We start from the raw sequence: 18,958 nt of genomic DNA on the forward strand, positions 1-18,958 counted from the left end.
GGGTTTCCATGGTTGCTGGCACCGGTTTGCGTCCTTGTTCTAAAGTAGATGCTCCACAAATGTGTTTTCTTTGGTCTGAGGTAGCACGTAATATTGCTAGGAAACCTCAGAAGTTGGCCAGAGGAGGGGAGCGATGTCCCGGGGTCCACGCGGGGCCACCAGCGTGGGTGGGCACGGCCACTGCCCCGCAGCCCCGGGAAGGGGCATCGCCAGCGGCGGGGGCTGCCCCGTCCTCCCTTTCTCGATGTGCAATGGCAATAGCTAACAGGGGATACTGGTGCTCAGACAAACGCAAGAGCACAAGTGCCAAGGCGAGGCAATAGGTCTTGGAAAAGCAAACACAATTAAAAAAATCCTTCTGAAAACCAGCTCCCTAAACCTGAGACACGCAGAGCGCTACGCTGAGCCGGGGCTGCCCGATGGGTTCCCAACCTCCTCTTTCGGTGCCTTTTAATTGCCAGAAACTTTCCTTTCCCTTGTTACTGTATAATTCTGCAGGTGTTACATCACATCCCCAGCTGGGAAGATCAAAGCCGAAGCGCTGGCAAGCTCAGCCCAACACAGATTTGTTTCTGCTCCAACCTACCTGAGCAGCCATGCGTGCTGCGCGCTGGGGACGCAGCCCGTGGGGACAGCGGGGCTCTGCAGGGACCTGCGCGATTATAAGGCAACCCTCGAAAAAACCCACGAGGTCCTCAAGGGCTGCTGTGTTGGAAGAGGGCACACGGCTGGGGAACGCCAGGCTCTGGCTCGGCTCTCCTCCGCTGGGTGTTGCTCACTGATTTATGTCAGGCAGGATTTCTGCCAGGTCTTGAGGCAGAGCACCAAGGTCTGCCCGCATTTGCTGGCTGCAAACGAGGGGCAGGATTGTCCCCAAATTGCACAAAGAGCAGACTGGGGAGGGGGACCTAGGGTCAGAACTCTGCTCTGCCACTGACTTCTCACATGGCCTCTGCCATGTCACTTAGCCTGGTGGTTCCCACGCTCCACGTACACAGCAGGGATGTCATACAGAGCAGGGGTTCGTACCGGCTCCTGTGTCCCGCGGGACACGCTGCCGAGGCAGGATGCCCAGGAACATGTCGGATGGACCAAATGCTCCCCTATACCCAAAGTAACTTTCAGCCCTTCAATTAAAACCTAGCCTCAAGTCTTGCAGTGCAGAGGTGGTAGTTTCCAGAATTCACCAATTTTGCTCTGTATCCCTGTGCAGAGGCGTCAGTGGAACCGTGCGTGGTTGTGCCACACCGTTGAGGACGTAGGGCTCATCCCAACATCCTGGAAGCAAACCCAGGACGTCCCCCAGCACGGCACAACGTGGGGTGCCAGGACTCGGCCCTTTATTTTGCTGCAATGCAAAAGGAGTGGGTTAATGTGATTTTTTTTTTTTATCTTGACAGTATCTTGTTACTGTAAGACAATTTAGATCTCTGTCAGCCTACTTTTCCTTCCTCTGGTGCAGCATTTTGCCTCCTCCCCCTTCCTCCTCAGAAGGTAACAGTATCTCCTGCTTAGGCATGCATTCCTTTATAATAAGGTATTATGCCTCTATTTATATGCATCTTAGGTGCAGTCTGAGGCAGCTGCTGCTCTCCAGGGCCCTGGGTGAGGAGCAGAAAATTGAATTCAGCCTGGAATGTGCGGGTGCAGTTGGACATCTGCACCCAGCCAGGGGCAGCCCTTCCCCTGCACGTTTTTAACAGCGAAGTGATGCTCCTTTGGCTCCAGGCTGGTCTGGCGCGGTGGTCTGGTTGGGGTTCTACCAGCCAGAGGTGAACCCGCCGTGTAGACCCAGGATTTTGCGAGTTGCCCTGGGCTGAGAAGGTGTTTGCAGAGACCTGGCTCACCTGAGTAACCCATCGCAGCGGGGTCGAGGCTCCCAAATTCTTGCCCTGTGCAATGGATTCAGGATTTTGGCTGCTGCCAACTGGCTGTGTATGGTCTGCGTGGCAGATGTCTGGGAGTCCCGTCTCTGCCCCCCCCGCCCCCCGCCTGATATCACTCCCTTGCTCCGCCATCCAATACCACCGAGACGAATGCAACACAAGGACCCAGCTGGACTGAACTGAAATCGTGCGTTTTAGCAGCCCTTTTTGGATTAAGCTATTACGGACTGGACTGCTCAACTGCGCCAACTTTCCGTAATGATTTTCAAAGCAACGAACCCTTTTCCTGCGGGGGGGGGAGCTTGGTCCATCTTTAGCAGCAAGCAGCGTTTGCAGGATGATACCATAGCTCTGCACGGATGATATGAAGTGACGCTGCTTTGCTGTTTGCCTTCTCCCCAGGCTAAAACCCCAACCTTGGGAAAGTCAGTGTGGATTTTGCCGCTGACCTTAACGAATGCCATGCTTCTACGCGGTCCTTCAGCTTCTACAAACATTGTGTTTCACCCGAAACATGACTTTTTTCCTTCGAGCCAACCTGTGACGAAACCTGTGGACGTGGCCTTTCCCCTCCCACATTGCGATGTGGTTGAGGGGTTTTGCGGGGAATCTGGGGGGGGGGACACAATGGTGAGCCCCACACCTGCACCCCAGCCAGGGTCAGGGCACAGGAGAGGCAGTGCCGGGGCAGGGCGGCCAGGGCTCATCAATGAGCTAATTAATGGCCGTGCCATCAGTGTGGGAGCCCAGGGCTTCTCCTCCCTGGTGGGAAGAGGGCAGGGTGAGCAGGGCTCTGACATCAGCTCTTCCTCCCTGATTAGCTCTCCTTCAGCCTGCGCTAATGAGCCTGAACTCTGAACCTCCCCCCCGGGAGAGGGGGTGATCTGCTTCTCTTGGGCCTGATACTGGGGGGATCTGCCTGGGAATGGAGGCCGGGTTATCTGCCCGACTGAAAGCCTGTGTTGTCCTCCTTTGCTGTCTTTATTTGCGGTCAGGATCATAACGCAGCCCAGCTGGAGAAGCCGGGGAAAGTGGCTCGTCTGATTAATTGGTCACTGGCATACATGCTCCAGCCTCCACCAGGAACCGGCAGATAGCCCCAATTAACCCTTTCGGCACCCAGTGCTCCCCTCGGCACGGTTTTGAGATGTTTCAGAGGAAGGAGGCGGAAAGTCGAAGTTTGGGAATGACCTGCTCCGGGGATATGCAATCCTATGGGGGTGTGTGGATCTGGGCATCCTCCGACACAGCACCATGATGCTGCGGCAGCTCCTCGGCGAGGCGGTCCCCACCCCGGGCTGTTGGCTAGCTAATTCTTGGGAGTGGCAACAAGGGGGAGAGAGGAAATTGTGGGTTGAGTTAAGGGTCTGTGCTGTTCAGGTGGGCTGGTTTGCCACCCTGGTACTGACAGAGGTGCTCTAGCTCTTTCCAAAACAGTATGGAAAATAACTCCCCATTCGTTCCAGTCCTTCCAAATGCTCATTTCCACCACAGACCTTTCTTAAATACTGACTTTCATGAGTGTTTTTGTTTTCAAAGGGATTAATTTACAAACAGCTCAAAATGCTGGTTTTGTGTGATAAATAAGATGCAGCTTAGCAATGAGCCTGACCTTCTCGTCTCTCCAGGAATGGAGACTGCCTTCAGTGCCCATCAGCCGATTGAAACATTCCTGATGCAGAGGAACAAGGATCTGTGCCTGCCTTTTGTCCTTGCCCTCTCCAGGAATTGCAAGCTGCAGACACCAGTAGGAGCAAGCAGGGAATTACTTAGGTGTGCTGCGGATTCTCCGTCGCTTGAAGACTTTAACCCCAGGAGTTTTCCGCAAAGATCTGCTACGGCTCACTCAGGGCTTCTAAGCTTGGTGTGGAAAGGTATGTCCTGTATTACGTGTGAAGTCAGACTTGATGATCATAATGGCTCTGTCTGGCTGTAAGAGAATAACGTCCCATGTGGGTTTTCCTTCTCTTTCATGTAGGAATATTCTCAAGGAAGGCTCGCAGTGGAGGTGAAATGGCAGATCAACACTGAAGCAACAAGCTGAAGCTGCAGGGAATGGCTCAGGGGGAAAATCAAAGGGAAGATGTCTTTGTTACCAACCCAGCTGCAACTTCCTTCTCTGGCTAGAAAATACCCTAGGAGGTGACTTGTCAGTGGATCGCATGCCTTTGCCTTGCCTTGCTTCCCCATAATAAGTGAATAATGAACTTGTGGGGCAAGGGAGAGGTGGAATTCCCAGAAATTATCATCCCGAGGTAAGCACAAAGAGACTTTCTGTCTTCCACCCCTCAGATCTCTATAAATAGATACAGATTGTCAGTGAAGGAGAGGGTTTTCCTCCACTAAGCACAAGCTATAAACAGGCATTTTTGATTGAGTGGCACTCCTGTCAATTTGGAGTCATGCTTTTGAATTCAGGTGGGGCGAGCTGCACTCCATCCAGGGTCAAGGGACCAGTTTCCATCAGGGATGTATTCTGCATAGTTCTCCTTTCTGCTCCCCCAGCCTTTAGTCCTTATGATGCCCCAGAGCTCTTTCTCCCCTCAGGGTTTTTGACGTATGTGATGTGGATCTTGCAGCTTTTGCTGTGGTGGAGATTTTGCGTTGTGGCTCATGGGGTGAGGAAGGCTGGCCACCCTGCTCTGGCATATTTGCTTAGACCAAATGGGATATTTTCCTAACTGAGGAGTCAAATGAACTCTGCAACCATAATGTGTATTTCATATAAAAAATGTAATTTTATTTATGGTGAAAAATGGAAGAACAGGACCCAGCCCTTTCAGATGGGCTAGTGGGAACACAACCGGTGTTTTGACAAGCAGCTCGGTGGATATAGCTAATATGTTACACAAGCATATAAGTTATTTTGGGAGAACAATGGTGACATTTTAGTATAAGCCACCATTTTCCAGCAAAACACTGACATTCTGGAAGGGAAATGCCTTATCTTTCAAAAGCCGAATTGTTCAGGTGCAGTGACAGAAGTGCAAGCATGAAGCAGATTACTTACATTGGACTTGCTTTGTTGGTGGATGTACAAGACTTCGCAATTTGGCCTTTCAAAACCACTGTCTATGTCAGGGTGGGTGTGAAACGAGGAACTCGGGGGGAGAAGCCAGTGGTGGTTCACCTGGATATGGAAGGTGGATTCCATAGGCTTGAGGAATGTGCCCAAGGTCTGATGCTATTCAATCTTCTAATTAACAATCAGGATACCCTAACTAAGTGTATGCTTACTAAATTAGCAGGTGACCCTTGTGCTGGAGGGACTGCCTCGTACTGGGTGCCAGGTGGGAACTCAAAGTGCTCCCAACAAGGCTGAGTGGGTGACCCCCAAAGTAGGGTGTACTGAGGAACACGTGAGAGGTGCTGCAGGAATAACCCATGGGCAACTGGAAAGGGTGCAAAACAACGGGACAGGCAGGGGTTCTTCAGAAAAAAACTGAAGATTATTACAGGCTGCAAGTTGAGCATGAATCAACAGCCTGATAGAGAAAGTGAAGGGACGAGGGTTGTTTGGCCTCAGGAAGAGAGAACTGGAAAAGCAAATGAGAGCAATCTTCAAAACACTGCTGCAAAAAAAGAGAGGGACCGATCAGTCCCCCACATGCACAGTAGAGAAGAGAGGGCTTAAATTTCAGTAAAAGAGGTTCAGACTGAATTTTGCTGAAAGCTGCTAAGGGGGGAGGATAGCGAAGCAACATTACAGATCTCCTGTCAAGGTCTGTCTGCATTAAGAGCAGACTGGCCAGAAAGGACAGAGGAGAAGCTGATCCTGCCTTTGGGCAGAAAGGACCAACTCAGCCCTTCCTCGCTCCTGGGACTGGTGCTGTGGCAGCACGATTACCCGTTCCCCGGGCACGGAGCAGCGGGAGCACTCGCCATCAGCCTCTTAGTAGCTTTGTTTTCGTGGGGCTGATGAGTTGCACCCAAGGGGTTTAGCGGAAACCTCGGCTCCGTTCTTCTGGGGTAGAAACAGTTTATTCTCGCAACCAGGTATTTGTTAATTACCTTCTGCCCGGCTGCGCAACCTTTCACTTTGCTATGATTATGTTACCCCATGAAAAAGGATATGTGGTAACAAGTCAGGGCACGGGGAGCAGAGGAAGGCTAACATTTCAGTTTGCTTGTGTGCTAATCTCAATCCTCTTCTCCTAAATCCTCTTAACCTCTGTGGTTTTTTTCAATCAATCACCTGTGTTTGCACCAAATATTACTAGCATGGACAAAAATTGAACAAGAGAAGATATCTTCACTTCCAGCCTGATGAGCTCCACTAGCTAGCTAACCCACTAAAATATTTATGAATAGACTAAACGCTGATAATTTGATATAAAAGTGTCTGGGCACTGCTCTCTTTCTTGCCCCACCTATTGTCTAGTTGTGCATTGTAATTTTAGGCTTCGCTCGATGTACTCGTCTTTTAAGACGACTGTGACCAAGTAATCAAGGCTGTCATCACAGCAGAACCTGGCTCTTGAGTCAAAAATCTCCCCACTGGTCTTTTTTCATTTCCTGGCTCAGCATCAGGGGAAGAGATTATGTGATCCGATAGGTAAAATTATCCCATCAGAGGTGAATGTCCCAATAAAAGGCTTTTGCAGGCCTGGTTGTATGATATCCCTGAGAAGGCTACATTCATTTGGAGCCCTTTATTGAAGGGAATGCTCAGTCCCTATGGAAACCCAATGGGACAAAAGGCGATTCTAGCTGCTAAGACACCCACAGCTACACACATACTCACACACACACATACACACAGGTCAAGGATGCCAAACTGTTGCATTTCCCTGATTGGAGGGAGACAAAAAAAAAGGAACAACAACAAAATACCCCAATGTTGGACGTTTGGCTCAAAACGGAGCGCCGCGTTTTCCCAGCTGGTTAAAATTTGGGGTAATGAGCACTGCTTGGCCTGTCTGTCCAAAAAGAAGGGAAAATGATCTAGAAGTCTTAATTGGTGTTTTTGGGGAAACTTGATCAGGTTCAATGAATCTGCGGAAAGAAAAATGGAAATCTTTCTGGGCGACCTCCTCCAAGACCTCTGCCTGTTTCTCTCCCCGTTTGGTCAGCTGCTTTCTTTTTCCAGTGGGTTTTGAAAGGAGTTTTTAAAAAGTGAAAAAGAACTTTCTGAGGTTTACTTTGAGTGATGCAAAATAGTTAGTGAGAGCAAAGAAGGTGGCCTGTTGGGGATTGTCCTCTCTCTGCAGGGTCCTGCCTGGGAGCCGGTGGGACACGATGCACAGAGCATCTCCCGGCTGCTGGCTGAGCTCCCTGCCTGGGAGATCCAAGCCCAGGAGGTTTCAGCAATTGGAGGAAGAAATGAGGATATGTCCCTCTATCACCCTGGGGAATATGGGGGAAGGAGGAGGGCAAAAAGGAGAAGCAACTCGGTGTTTGTGCTGTTAGGAGTGGCTCAAAGGGATGCAGATGCTGGTCAGAGGGAGGCGAAGGTGGGTGCCAAGCGCGGGCTCGTCGGCAGCGAGCAGGAGAAGTGGGCAAAGGTGCGGTGGATCTCTTGTCATGACGATGTAGTGGGTGAGCTGGGCCCTTTATCAGCCCTGCCTCGGTGGTGTTTGCACACCGAGTCCTGCAACTCGCTCTGTCACCCAAAATCGCCCCGCTTCAAACCACGGAGCACCCTCTGCAAGGGTTGGGATTTGTTCCTGCTTCTTGGGGAGGCTGGGGGAGACAGGGGCGAGCACATGGCACATCTGAAAAGTGTGTTTTCAATTAAAAGAAGAAAAAGCTCCAAAACACACAGTGGGTTAAACATTACAGTAAAAAGCATGCAAGCTGCTCTTCCATTGCAAAGTAACTAACAGTTTATGTGTGTGATTGCAGGCAGGTGGTTCCTGTTCGTATTAAAAATGAATAATCCAAGCTCTCAGAGGATTTCTTCAGAGACAATCTGGACAGACCTGGAAGTCCAATGTGCCTTTTAAACCATAAGTGTTTCCCCTCCACATCCCAGAATTTTCCTTTCCAAGCATTTTTAAGGAGCTCTTGGCCAGCAGATCAGGATCATCTCACTGTGTTCAGGGAGGGGAAAACCTGTTACCATAAATTAAGAGATCCTCCGCTCCCTGCAGCCTTCAGGGAAATCTAAACCGAAGCTCCTTGCGGGTGCTGGGTGGAGGGTCTGCCCCTGGTGGGGTGACGTCCCCACTCCATCCCCAGCCTCCCCAGGGTCCACCAGCATGGCTCACACCTCCAAGCTCTAGTAGCTACGCTGGGATGGGTTATGCTCACGCCTGGTTGAAATACCCCGGCACGGGCTGTTCGGTGCCCATTGCGCTGCGTTACGTTGGAGCAGAGACTCTCTCGATGCTGTTAGCACCCTGCTGACATTAAGGAGGTTTATACCACAGACACGTAACAAATCGCTGCTGTGCTGTGCTTCAGGGCCTTGTGAGAGCCACCTCTGCATGTCTGCAGGTGTGCGCGGGTATCTCGGTTATCACCACTGCTTTGTCCTCTCCCAGCACCAGCTTTCTGCCCGCTGGATCCTTGCAAAGACCCCGTGCTGTCCTGCTGCTCCCGCTATCGCATCGGGCTGTTTGCCTGCTGTCTGCACGCAGCGTCTTACCCAGGGGAAAGGCGCAAGCCCCGTCGGTGATCCCAGGGACTGCAGGTTGGGATACCCTGCTTGCTGGTCCCAGAAAATACAGGTTGCACTGATGAGTAGCCCAGACCTGGCAGCCTTGGGTGCAGGGAGGACGGGCATCCCCTCAGCACACCCAAACAGACAGATCCCTCCTGCATTTATGGATTTTGGGGCCCTGCTCCGAAGCACCAGGCTCCCCAGGCAGGGCAGCCGCTCGTTGCTGTTGGGGTCCTGTTGTCCCGCTCACCTCACGCCCCAGCCCCGCTTTCAGTCATTGTCCCGGCAATTAAGAGATGGGCTCCCTGCTGGGTTTGCTGACCCCCACGCGACAAATCATCCTAACAAGTGGTTTCCCTTAACGCCTTGATGCAGCCAGGCTGTTTCTGTGCCGCGGGATTACAAATCCGCCCAGGTTTGCCGGAGGTTCTTGCTTAGCGTGACGTGTGGGAGCGGTGTGTTTGGACAAGGGCTGTTCCTCAGGTGCCCTCTGTTGTCGCTGCTTTGCTCTAGAAACACCCGATCTCTTTTGAAGGCATCGTGGCTTCAGCTCCCCTGTGCATTCGGGTACAGTTGTTTTGAGATTCTCATCACCAAAGCCCCAGCCCCTCTCCCTATTGCACAAAGGAGAAAAAAACTTAATAATATTTTAGAAGAAGGCCTGAGGGCTGCATTGCAGTTTAACTTGATCACCCGGGGGAATAAAAGAATACCACATGCAGAGATCTTTTACTTAACATTGCGATGTTTAATCTTGCCCAGTCAGCAGTTTTTGAACATATTCCAGGAAAGCTTTTAAGCCCGATAAAGCCGTGGCTTTTGCATTTTCAAGTGATACTTTAGCTACAAATGACATGCTCTACTTGTCATTTGGCTTTAAAGGAAGGTAATTAAAATCTTCCTAAGAGTACAGTTACACCGGGGAAAGAACTAACATAAACTAAAATAAAAAGAGAGAGACAAGCCCACAAAAATGCAATTTAGCAGATGAAAAATGTAAAGAAAAACTGTTAAAAGATAAAAGTATCAAATGCACAATAGCTGTTTGCCAAAGGAGGACTAATGATATGGGAGGTACTAAGACTTACACAGCAAAAGCATGGGCAAGGCTAGGGAATTTCCAGCATATATTATTTGCAGTTTTTAGGGCCACTGGAAGCCACAAGACAGACTTGCAACTGTCTGTTGCAGTCCTGGCTGCAAAAGACATACTCTGTTATGCAAGGTGTGAAGAGAAGATAAAAGATAAATCGAGCTGTGAGCCCTCGCCCAAATAACAATTTTGGGGACAGTCACTCTCTACAATGGCTACATGGAATGTATCAGGTTGGGTTCAAAGCCATTGTCTCTTCTGGGTTTTGTGAGGGGAAGGTGAAGCTGGTTCCCAAATGAAGTCAGGCGTGCTGGTGAATCCATGCAAGGTTATTCCTCCGAAGGAGGAAAGGGTGTACGTCTCCAAAGGGGCTCCCAACATCTGTTCTGGGCAAGTGAGGTCCAGAGGAAAGTGTAGCCCTTGCCCAAGGATGGCAGGAGCAGGGAGAGCAGCTCCAGACCCTGCCAGCCCCCCAGGCACACATCTCAGTACTCGGCACCTTTTGCCCCAAAAGGACCATGGCAGGAACTTCTTCCCTTCTCCTTCCAGAAAGCCTCATGCTGTCATGTCACTGCTAGTTTTGATCTGTGGAGAGGAAAAGGAGTATGACTGAGGTGCATCATTCCCAAAGAACCTTCACTCCCAAACAGCTGGAACAGTTCAGAGACGTTCCAGCGTAAAAATGGGGAAATGAAATTTTCTCCTAGGATAACATCAAGCCTGCATCATTCAACAGCCTCTGGCATACTCAGCCGTTGAGAGAGGCCTGCTGATGAGTTCAGCAAAAACAGACACTATCCATCTCTCCGGGATCAAATGTAAAATAAGAATCCTTTTTTTTTTCAGGTCATGCTCTGATACCAGACCGGCCGGAGCAGCTGGTGGTTTGAAACCTGGAACTTCCCTCGTGACGGCAGATTCCCCTGGGGCCCACGTATTTATTAGTATCATTTGCTGCTATAAAATCAGCAATCTCTCTGCATGTTCGCTGCATGTAGTAGTTTCCCTTTGTTAGTGATTATTACTCCCTGATGCCTGTGTCTCTGAGACAAAGTCTTCCTCCCTGCTCCAGACAGGCACAAATGCCAGCGGGGAAGAGAAGCAAGCTTCGTCCTCGGACAGAAGGGCAGAAGAACGATGACTGCAACAAGTCCAGCCGCACCCCACTTCTTGTCCTTCCTTTCTGCAAGTCAGAATGAGCCCAGCAAGAGAGACAAGCCGTCTGCCAAGAGCCCCTGGAAGGACTTCGCTTCTCGCCACAAACAGCATGATGTGAACAGTTTGGTGTGCATGGAGGGACTGGAGGCATTAGGAGGGGAAAAGCAGCTTGTGCTGCTTGGGACAGAGCAAAGTGGCTTGATAGTCAACCCTAAACATCTGTGTACGTGTCCACAGAGGTGCTGACAGCCACGGGAGGGCCTGGCTCCTTTGAGAACATCCATCAGCCCTTCTCTATGCTTTGGGCCAAGGCAGAGTACTCCGGAGGATCTTCTGTTGCTCACAGGAGGATATAGGCAGGACTGTGTCTGATTTCCAGCCTTTTTAGCCCTCTGTGGCCTCAGGAATGCACGCTGGACTCTGCCGTTGTCTCGATGGGGAGTTTACAAACTGTGATATACTCAGTTTTTACGGTGCAGAGACCTGTGTCTGTACCCAGAATGGGCCCTTTTCTGTGCTAATCAGACACGATAGGTGTGGTACCCATGGGCTTCCCCATTCAGTCTGAACCCCAAACGATGCCTCTGCCTGGATCCCTTACCCAAAAGGCACATTTCATTTATCTCACGTGTCTGTTTTGGGCTCACAGCACTGCAAGGGAAAAAGCAGAAATAAAATGGTTTCTTTGCTCTTCAGTTCCCATAACGTACTTCCCTTCATGACTGATCCTGCACAGGGCTTGCGCCTGGTCCATGCTGCATGCGCGGGTCCCGTCCATGGTCACCAGGACTAAAATTCATCGTGTGCAACTGTCAGCCCTCCCTTAGAAAACACATGGCCCCGCTGAGCACTGGCAGCGGCTGGCATCATCCCTTTGCCATGCAAATGCCTGGTCTCTCCTTTCGGGAAACCCCACAGGGTCTTTTCAAGAATGGGTGGGTTGCTCCGGTGGGAGGTGGTGGTGGAGAGATGCTCCAAACCAAAGCCATCCCCACGCAGAGGGACCGCCAGCTCAATGCGGGGCAGCCGTGGCACGGCACGGGGATGGACCTGCCTGCTCGGGGTGGAGACAGCCCCTTGGAGCGGCACATCACCATCAAAGGCGCTTCAAGTTGGTTTTCCCCTTGCTCTGCCGAATACCCACCTCCGGCTCCAGACAGAGCCGTCTCTGGGGTTACATCTAACACAAATTCCTCCCTGACCTCGAAATATTCGGAGTACTTGAAAGCTTTCCTATCCCAACAGACTAGTTTTAGCACCTTGAAGCCTTTGCTGGCGAGTCCCAGCAACAGGTGTAACACGAAGAAAACCCAAACCCAGAAGCCAACATACCGTGCTGCTCCCTCGGAGACTGAAGGAATGGGAGGAAAGTTGTGTGCAGTAGCGGAGATGAAAGATGCTGCAATGACTTTTTGCTGACATGTACAAATGTGATCCTGACTATTAACTTTAATGACCTGCCATTATGCGAGGGAAAAAGAGGGAGGGATCTAATTTTTTGTAATTACTTTAATTGCCACCCTGTGGTCTTGTTTCGTGCTGCTGGTTTTGCAGTCAGGTGGGAAAAAAAAACAATCCTCCCCCCCGACTCCCCGGTATCTCAGATTTGGGTTGTCTCCTATCCCAGTTGTGCAAAATCAAATCATCTAGGGAACTGAGAAAATGCTTCTGCAGATTTAAATGCTAAATGAGAGCTCAGTTTTTTAATATGGCTTTGAAATGGTGGAACTGCAGCTACAGATGAGTCTTTGTCATTTAAATACAATTGAGCCCTTAAACAAACCATGGGTTTACAAAGCACGAGCCAGTGGAGCTGGGAGAGGCTGTAAGTAGAGGGATGGAGCGCATTTCCTTGTGTGTGAGGAAGACTTGGTTGTGTAAGGGCCGTTAACTCCGGTTAAGGGCTCTATTAAAGTTAATGAGACTAATTTCCTTCACCGAGTGGTTTGCAAGGGTCAGAAATGCAGGATCGGGCCCTTGTTGCTGCAGGATTTTTAGTCCCCATATTGCATATTCAATAGTATCTATCATCAGTTAATTGCCCCATAAATATGAATGATTATTCCATGAAGAGAAGATCATTACACTGAACATATTAATATTTAGCAGTCATGCTTTTCATCTGTTGTTCAAAATGCTCTACAGAATGGGGAAACATTTATGTCTTGGTTTTATAGGCTGAGAAAGTGAGGAAGAGGAGGATGAAATCCAAGAGCAAGGCCAATGGGAGGATCCGGAGGAGAGGCCAACGATGCACCCTCGGGGCTCTGCTGTCTCCAGGCGTGTATTCCTGTTTGAGCCCAAACCCAAACTCGCCCTCCAGACTGGGCTGAAGGAGGAGTTTTGGGTTCTGCTCCAGCTTCCCTGCTGGACTGGCTGCATCTGGAGAAAAACTTGTTTTCTTTTCCTGAAGCCTTTTTTTAAATGGAAAATGCAAATTCCATCACAGTGAAACGTAATGAATTTCTGATCATTTTGCCCAATGATTAGCTTCGGAAAAAGCAAAGAGATAACCCTGAAAAAGCACTCAAAGGTCTTGTTTTGACATTTTTCAAAATGTACCATTTCAATTCTTGTTTCAAGCTTTCCCTTAATTGTATAAGTGGTTCCAAGACATTTTCAAGAAATCAATGAGAGGGATGGTTTCAATTTGATTGAAATGTAACATTTTATATGACCCATTATACTTTTCTTTCAGTTCATGATTTGCCAAAAGTTAAAAAAAAAAAAAAAAGCCTGGTTTTGATCCAGCCCCAAATGATTTTTTCCTTAGCTTTTCCAAAATTGCCAGTGAGCCCCCAAACCACCTTTTTCTTACAAAGTCCTGCAGCTCCCTTCAGTGCCTCCCTGCTTCACTTTCCCTACATGTAAAATACGCTTAATAATTTCCTGTCTAATGGAAGGGTTGGGATAATGAAATTCAGGGCTTTCAGGCCACTTGGAGATCCTCAGCTGGAAGTAGCTCATGTGTTAACAGAGAGCCTTGGCACTTCTGGCCACCTTTGGAAGAGGTGGAAGCCGTTGCAGGGAAGGGTCCAGGGGCAGAACCCGATGCAGGGACATGTTGTGCCTTTCTGGTGGCTTCCCACCACCTTCAGACGGCTGCCTGCAGGTCCTCGGCAAGGTTTATCCTGGCAATAGGCACGGGCTTTCACACCTGTACACAAGGCTGCGCGTTGCTGAGTTGAGTTTGGGCTGAGCGCCCGGGCTGTGAACTATTTTGAAGTCTCAGCAAGCTTAGCTTTTGATTTGAGGCTGAGCTTTTATTGCCGTGAGTTGGGGGAGGCCTTGTATGCAAGCAGAGCGCTCGGCGGGTGTTAATCTTCAGCCTTTGACATGTGCCCTGTGGGGTACGAAGCGTAGAGAATTGCAAAGTCAAGACCTATTGTTGCGTGCACCTTTCTTGCCACTTGTGCAACCTCCAAAGCATTTTCCTGACGAGTATTTGTATTCACCCTTTACTATTTTACTTGAGTTCTTGAACCTATTAAATTAAATCAAAGGAAAAATGGATAGTATCTTTGGGACTCCATAGAAACAGCACAGCTCCTCTGGGACAAAGATCACATAGTTTGGGGGATTATGCTGGAAAGAGTTTAAAAGAAACTCCGTTAGAAGTAGGAGGTACCAGAGATGACAAACTGCCCCCCGCATCCAACTTTCCTACTCCAAGTGATTTTACAATTTCCAATGAGCTTTGGAGGAGAAAACAAGCTTTGGCCTCAATCAAATCCAAGTGAGCAGGTGTATCGGTCTATTCCGTTTCCATGTGCTCATGGGAGGGGGGGCTGGATGACTGCCCCTGCCCGCAGGGCAAATCTGATGGCCTGTTTCAGGTCTTGGGGCCAACTCATACAAGGGTTCGGAGTCGGTGTTGGTCGATAATTCAAAGCTATGTCCAGACAGTTCCACCCGGCATTGAAACTTTGGGGAAGTATTACAAGTCCTGTTGCATGACAGTAGTTCAGACAAACTGAATGAAAACTGATCATAAATATATGTGAATAATCCAAATAAATGTACCAAACCCAGACCTAGCACCAAGAAAAGCTGTGTGCTAGATACCTTCCTAGCTGGGCTGCGATAGGAGCACTTCCTCATGAAGGAGACCCTTTATCACTTCTTGTCTACTCTTCGCAGGGCAGGCTGAGCTTGGGGTGGTGACGTGGGTAGCTTCACTTCAGAGACGTGTGTTCCCCTCTCTGTTTAGACAGACAACATCGGAAAGGCTGCACAGAGGAAGAAATGGTAGAAGAAAGACCTGGAGCTCTTGACACTGAGGTTCTTAAATGTCTCTGTGATCACCAGCCCCCTTTCTGCTAACTGGCAGACTCAACCAAGCGGGACAAAAAAGACATGGGTTGTTAAAGCCGAGCATTCCTGCTCAGGGTTGAAGAACATTGATAGGGAAATTTTCTGCAATGCTGTTTTGTAGAAAATTAGAAGGCTTCCCTCTCCAGGGCTCTTGGTCTGGTACCTTTAATCACCATTAGACTCACAAGGGAAAAGAAGAAGCAAACATTCCTTACGCTTTTTATTGTTTTCCACTTAGTCAACAGTTAATATTTTTGGAAGCCTTGGTGTACTGATTGCTATAATTGAGTAACCCCCACAAAAGAGGAGCTGTGTCTTGCTTTTAGTCCAAACTGCTGGCCAACTCCAAGCAAAACCCAGCTAGAAAAAGAATAAAAAGAGCTAAAAAAAGTGCTGCGTGTGTAATTTATCCGAATGCCATTGCACGCTTGGGAAGGGCAGCAGGGAAACCAACATTCCTGTCTCCAGTGAGCATTCCACAGAAATTCATTGAGGAAAGAAAAAAAAAAGCCAGCCAGCACACAAAACACTTCAAACAGCTTCCAAATGCCGAGATTTGCTCTGCAGAGAGGCAGCGTTTGCTTACCTTCTCCCCCAACCATTCCTCCATCTCATTACTTGAAGGTGCTAAGCAGCTTAGTTGTTCCTAACCCAGATTCCTTTGCAGAAGTCTCTGCGTGCTACAGAAATTGGATTATGTTGAAATGGAATCTCTACCAGGAGGAGAGGGAGGTCTGGCCTCCACGGTTAGGAGGAGATATGGAGGTAGGCGTCAAAGTCAAGACAGGCTGGAGCGCGAGGAACCCGAGCTGTGTCCCGTCCGGAGGGTGAACGCTGGTTTGGCAGCCCATGCTGCAAGGTGAGCTGGGGACAAGGACTGGGCTGGGCTGGAGCCCAGCGCCTGTGCAGGAGCAACACCGCCTGCACGTCCCACATCTGCAGTTGTGAAAGCTGGTGGGAACTCAGCCTGACTTCTTTTATTAAAGGTGGTGAGACACCAGCGTGAAAGGTCCAGTATCTCAAGCCTTTAACTGAACAGAAAGCCGCTGCAGTCAGTCTGCATTAGCAAATGTCACCTGTCTCAGCAGGACGGGTAATCTGGGTGTTCTTGCGTGGGTCCTTCTTCCTTTCCCAAGTTAAGTCAGCAAAGCAACCCCATCACTGAAGCATCACAGCGACAAGTCACTACGACTACCTTGTGCTCCTGGTGTCTCACCAAGGCTTGCATCAGGAAATCTCTCAAATCCCTTATGAAATAAACCTGCGGGTCAGCAGATGACTCACTAACAGAGACTTCAAAGGAAATTCAATTCCTGAGAACTCTGTTTTTTTCCTTAATAAAGGTACTTTCCTTTTCTATTTATTAATTAATTACCAACCAGAGCTATTGTTATATCCTGCCTAATGACTTTCTTTCTATTCTCATTCTTGTTTGCTCTGGTATGAAAAACTAATTTAAAGAGAAGACTTCAATGAGATCGTATTACAGTGTCACAAAGGAAGGAAAGCAGGTTGGAAATCAAGTCTCCCCAGTACAGCAGGGTGAAAGCACAGCCCCAGCTGGAACAGGGACAGTGAATTCAATAGGGAGCGCATGGAGCCTGCGTGTGGATCTACAGAAACCTAGCTTAGCCAAAAAGATATTGTTTGACCAGTTTTCAAGTTTACTTAACTTGGGCAGTGAAACTTGTCTGGCCAGTTTGGGCCATTTTCACTTCCTTGTTCTTGTTTTCAGAGGATGTGGGAAATTTGCAGAAAAGATGCAGAAAAGATTTTGCAAGGGAAAGCTAAAATCCAGTAGTATCTTTTTGCTGAAAAAGAGGAAAATAACTCTAAATTTAGACTTCTAGGTACTTGATAGCAGAAAGAAATTGAAAAATTTACTGAAAGATCCATCAGTTTTGAGGGATTATTACCACCACTGCAAAGTCCCATCCCGTTTCACACTCTCCAGAGATGTTGCCTGGTAAAGGGGAACCCAACAAGCTGTTGGTCTCCATACTAAAAGGATATACAGCTAATAAACCAGAGGGGAATTTGCCATCCGTTTTGGTTATTATTTCAAACTCTGTATATTAGGAGTATCTTCTTTTTTTTTTTTTTTAAATTTTTTGAAGAAATGCGTAGGAAGCAGTTTCCACATGCCAAGTGATGAGTCCTTCTGCCAGCCTCCCTCCCCACCAGACAACTGTTTGGACACGGTGCCATGCTCCAGTGGATTTATATGATTCAGTCCCCTGATGGGGGTATGTTAAAACCGTATCTGGCTCCTTCCAAGACAAACACATTTTTTAAGGCTGAATTCTATGGCACATATCCCAGATACCAGGTATAAGTCTCTATTCGGAGAAAAATCAGCACCCTCGTTGCCCTTGTTTCCAGTCTATGTGTCATATAGGTATTTGGGTGTTTTGAAAGGAAAATCTCAGCTTAGAGAAGAGCTGTTTCAGTGGCACCATGATCTTCTCTTAATCAGCAGACTTAGGCATCTCTTGATTTGTGCAGACTTCACTAAAGAGGTGCATTTTTCAGGAAGTTTCTGCCTCTGAAAATCGGATACCTTTAAGGTGTTTTGAGTGGCCAAAACTGGCACTACTCCAACTCACCGGCTGCTTTTGAACTTCTTGGCTAAGCAAAGCAGCAGCTGCTTGGTGGACACTGGAAAGCAAGATTTTGCTTTTGTCCAGGTTTTGAGGCTGGCCCAGTCCCTACCTCCTCAGCTAATACTGAACCTGGAGCAAGGATGATATTTTGGCTGGTCTTTTAAACGTGGCTGCCACACATTTCTGGAGAGTGATGTATCATGTGATAAATACCTGTGGGCACTACAGGAGGGGGCACAGGGGGGTTGGCCGGTCTAGGACTACTTTTAGTAAGAAAGTTGGGCAAAGATTGCTGCTCTGTTCCTTGCAAAGGTACTGGAAAATAAAAATAGGTATAGCAGTGTCTGTAAGAGGGGACATCAACAAAGCTTCTGGGGACGCAACTTAGCTGCAGGATGATGTGCAGACACCGGCTGGCTCCTGGAGCGCAGTTTGGAGCACGATGCGATCCCGAGAGAGAAATGGAAGAGAAGCACCACCGTCTTTCTGCATCCTGTGGTTTTGCAGGTTAATAGGATCTCGAATAGGGTCTGCAGGAAAGGACGCCGCAGGCGTTCACCCCGACAGGCGGGGGTAACCCACAGGCTCAACATCAGCTGAGGAAAACACCTCCTCTGTCCTTGCCACAGCCCGCTCTGCCTTTCCTGCTTTCCTGCCATCGCCGAGGGCCGTCACCGAATCAATGGGAAACCGAAACCCCGCAGCTGGCCAGGCCACCTGCGCCTGCAGCCCCCATCGCCCGTCGCCCCCTCCCCGGGGACGGCATCCAGTTGTGGAGCGGGGCAGCGAGCGCTGGCGCGGGTCCGAGCCGCGGGGTCAGCCGGGGAGGCAAGGGGCCGCCCGGCCCCCCAACACTGCGCCTGTTGTGGAGGGGGATTACCGCGGGAATTAGTGCCGGTGGATAGAGACGGACTCTCGGGCAACAACTGTGGGTGTCCTTTCCCCCAGCCCTTCCCAGGGAATCTGCCAGCCCGGCCCGTCTCGAATGCAACCCCTGTGTGTCGGATCAGCACAGCTGTATGCGCGCCACTGCTAATCCGTCTGCACAACACGCCGTGCGCCAGCTGCCCGGCCGAGGGGCCGGGGGGGACGAGACAGTGCTAGGGCCCGCCGCGGGACGGCCCGGATCCTCCCGCATCCTCGGACCTGCGGGAGAAACTCGGCCATCAGCGGAGGTTTCTGGTCCCCATCCGCCTGATGCAGCCGGGCTCTGGTCCAGGAGGTGTGCGAGCATCCAGCTCTCCTCGCTCAGCCTCCTCCTCCTCGCTTCTCCCTTTGGACATCCCTGGCACATGGGGTC

At 49.6% G+C, this 18,958-nt stretch overlaps 1 long non-coding RNA gene across 1 annotated transcript; it reads left to right on the forward strand.

The window, feature by feature from the left end:
* The first annotated feature begins 3,521 nt into the window (after positions 1–3,521).
* On the forward strand, positions 3,522–12,480 carry LOC115335774. The gene is made up of 3 exons (XR_003921527.1): positions 3,522–3,760; positions 3,865–4,141; positions 10,430–12,480. It is a non-coding gene; the product is annotated as an uncharacterized LOC115335774 (long non-coding RNA).
* Positions 12,481–18,958: the final 6,478 nt, after the last annotated feature.

This window comes from Aquila chrysaetos, chromosome 25 (assembly GCF_900496995.4).
Source record: "Aquila chrysaetos chrysaetos chromosome 25, bAquChr1.4, whole genome shotgun sequence".
NCBI classification, from domain to species: domain Eukaryota; kingdom Metazoa; phylum Chordata; class Aves; order Accipitriformes; family Accipitridae; genus Aquila; species Aquila chrysaetos.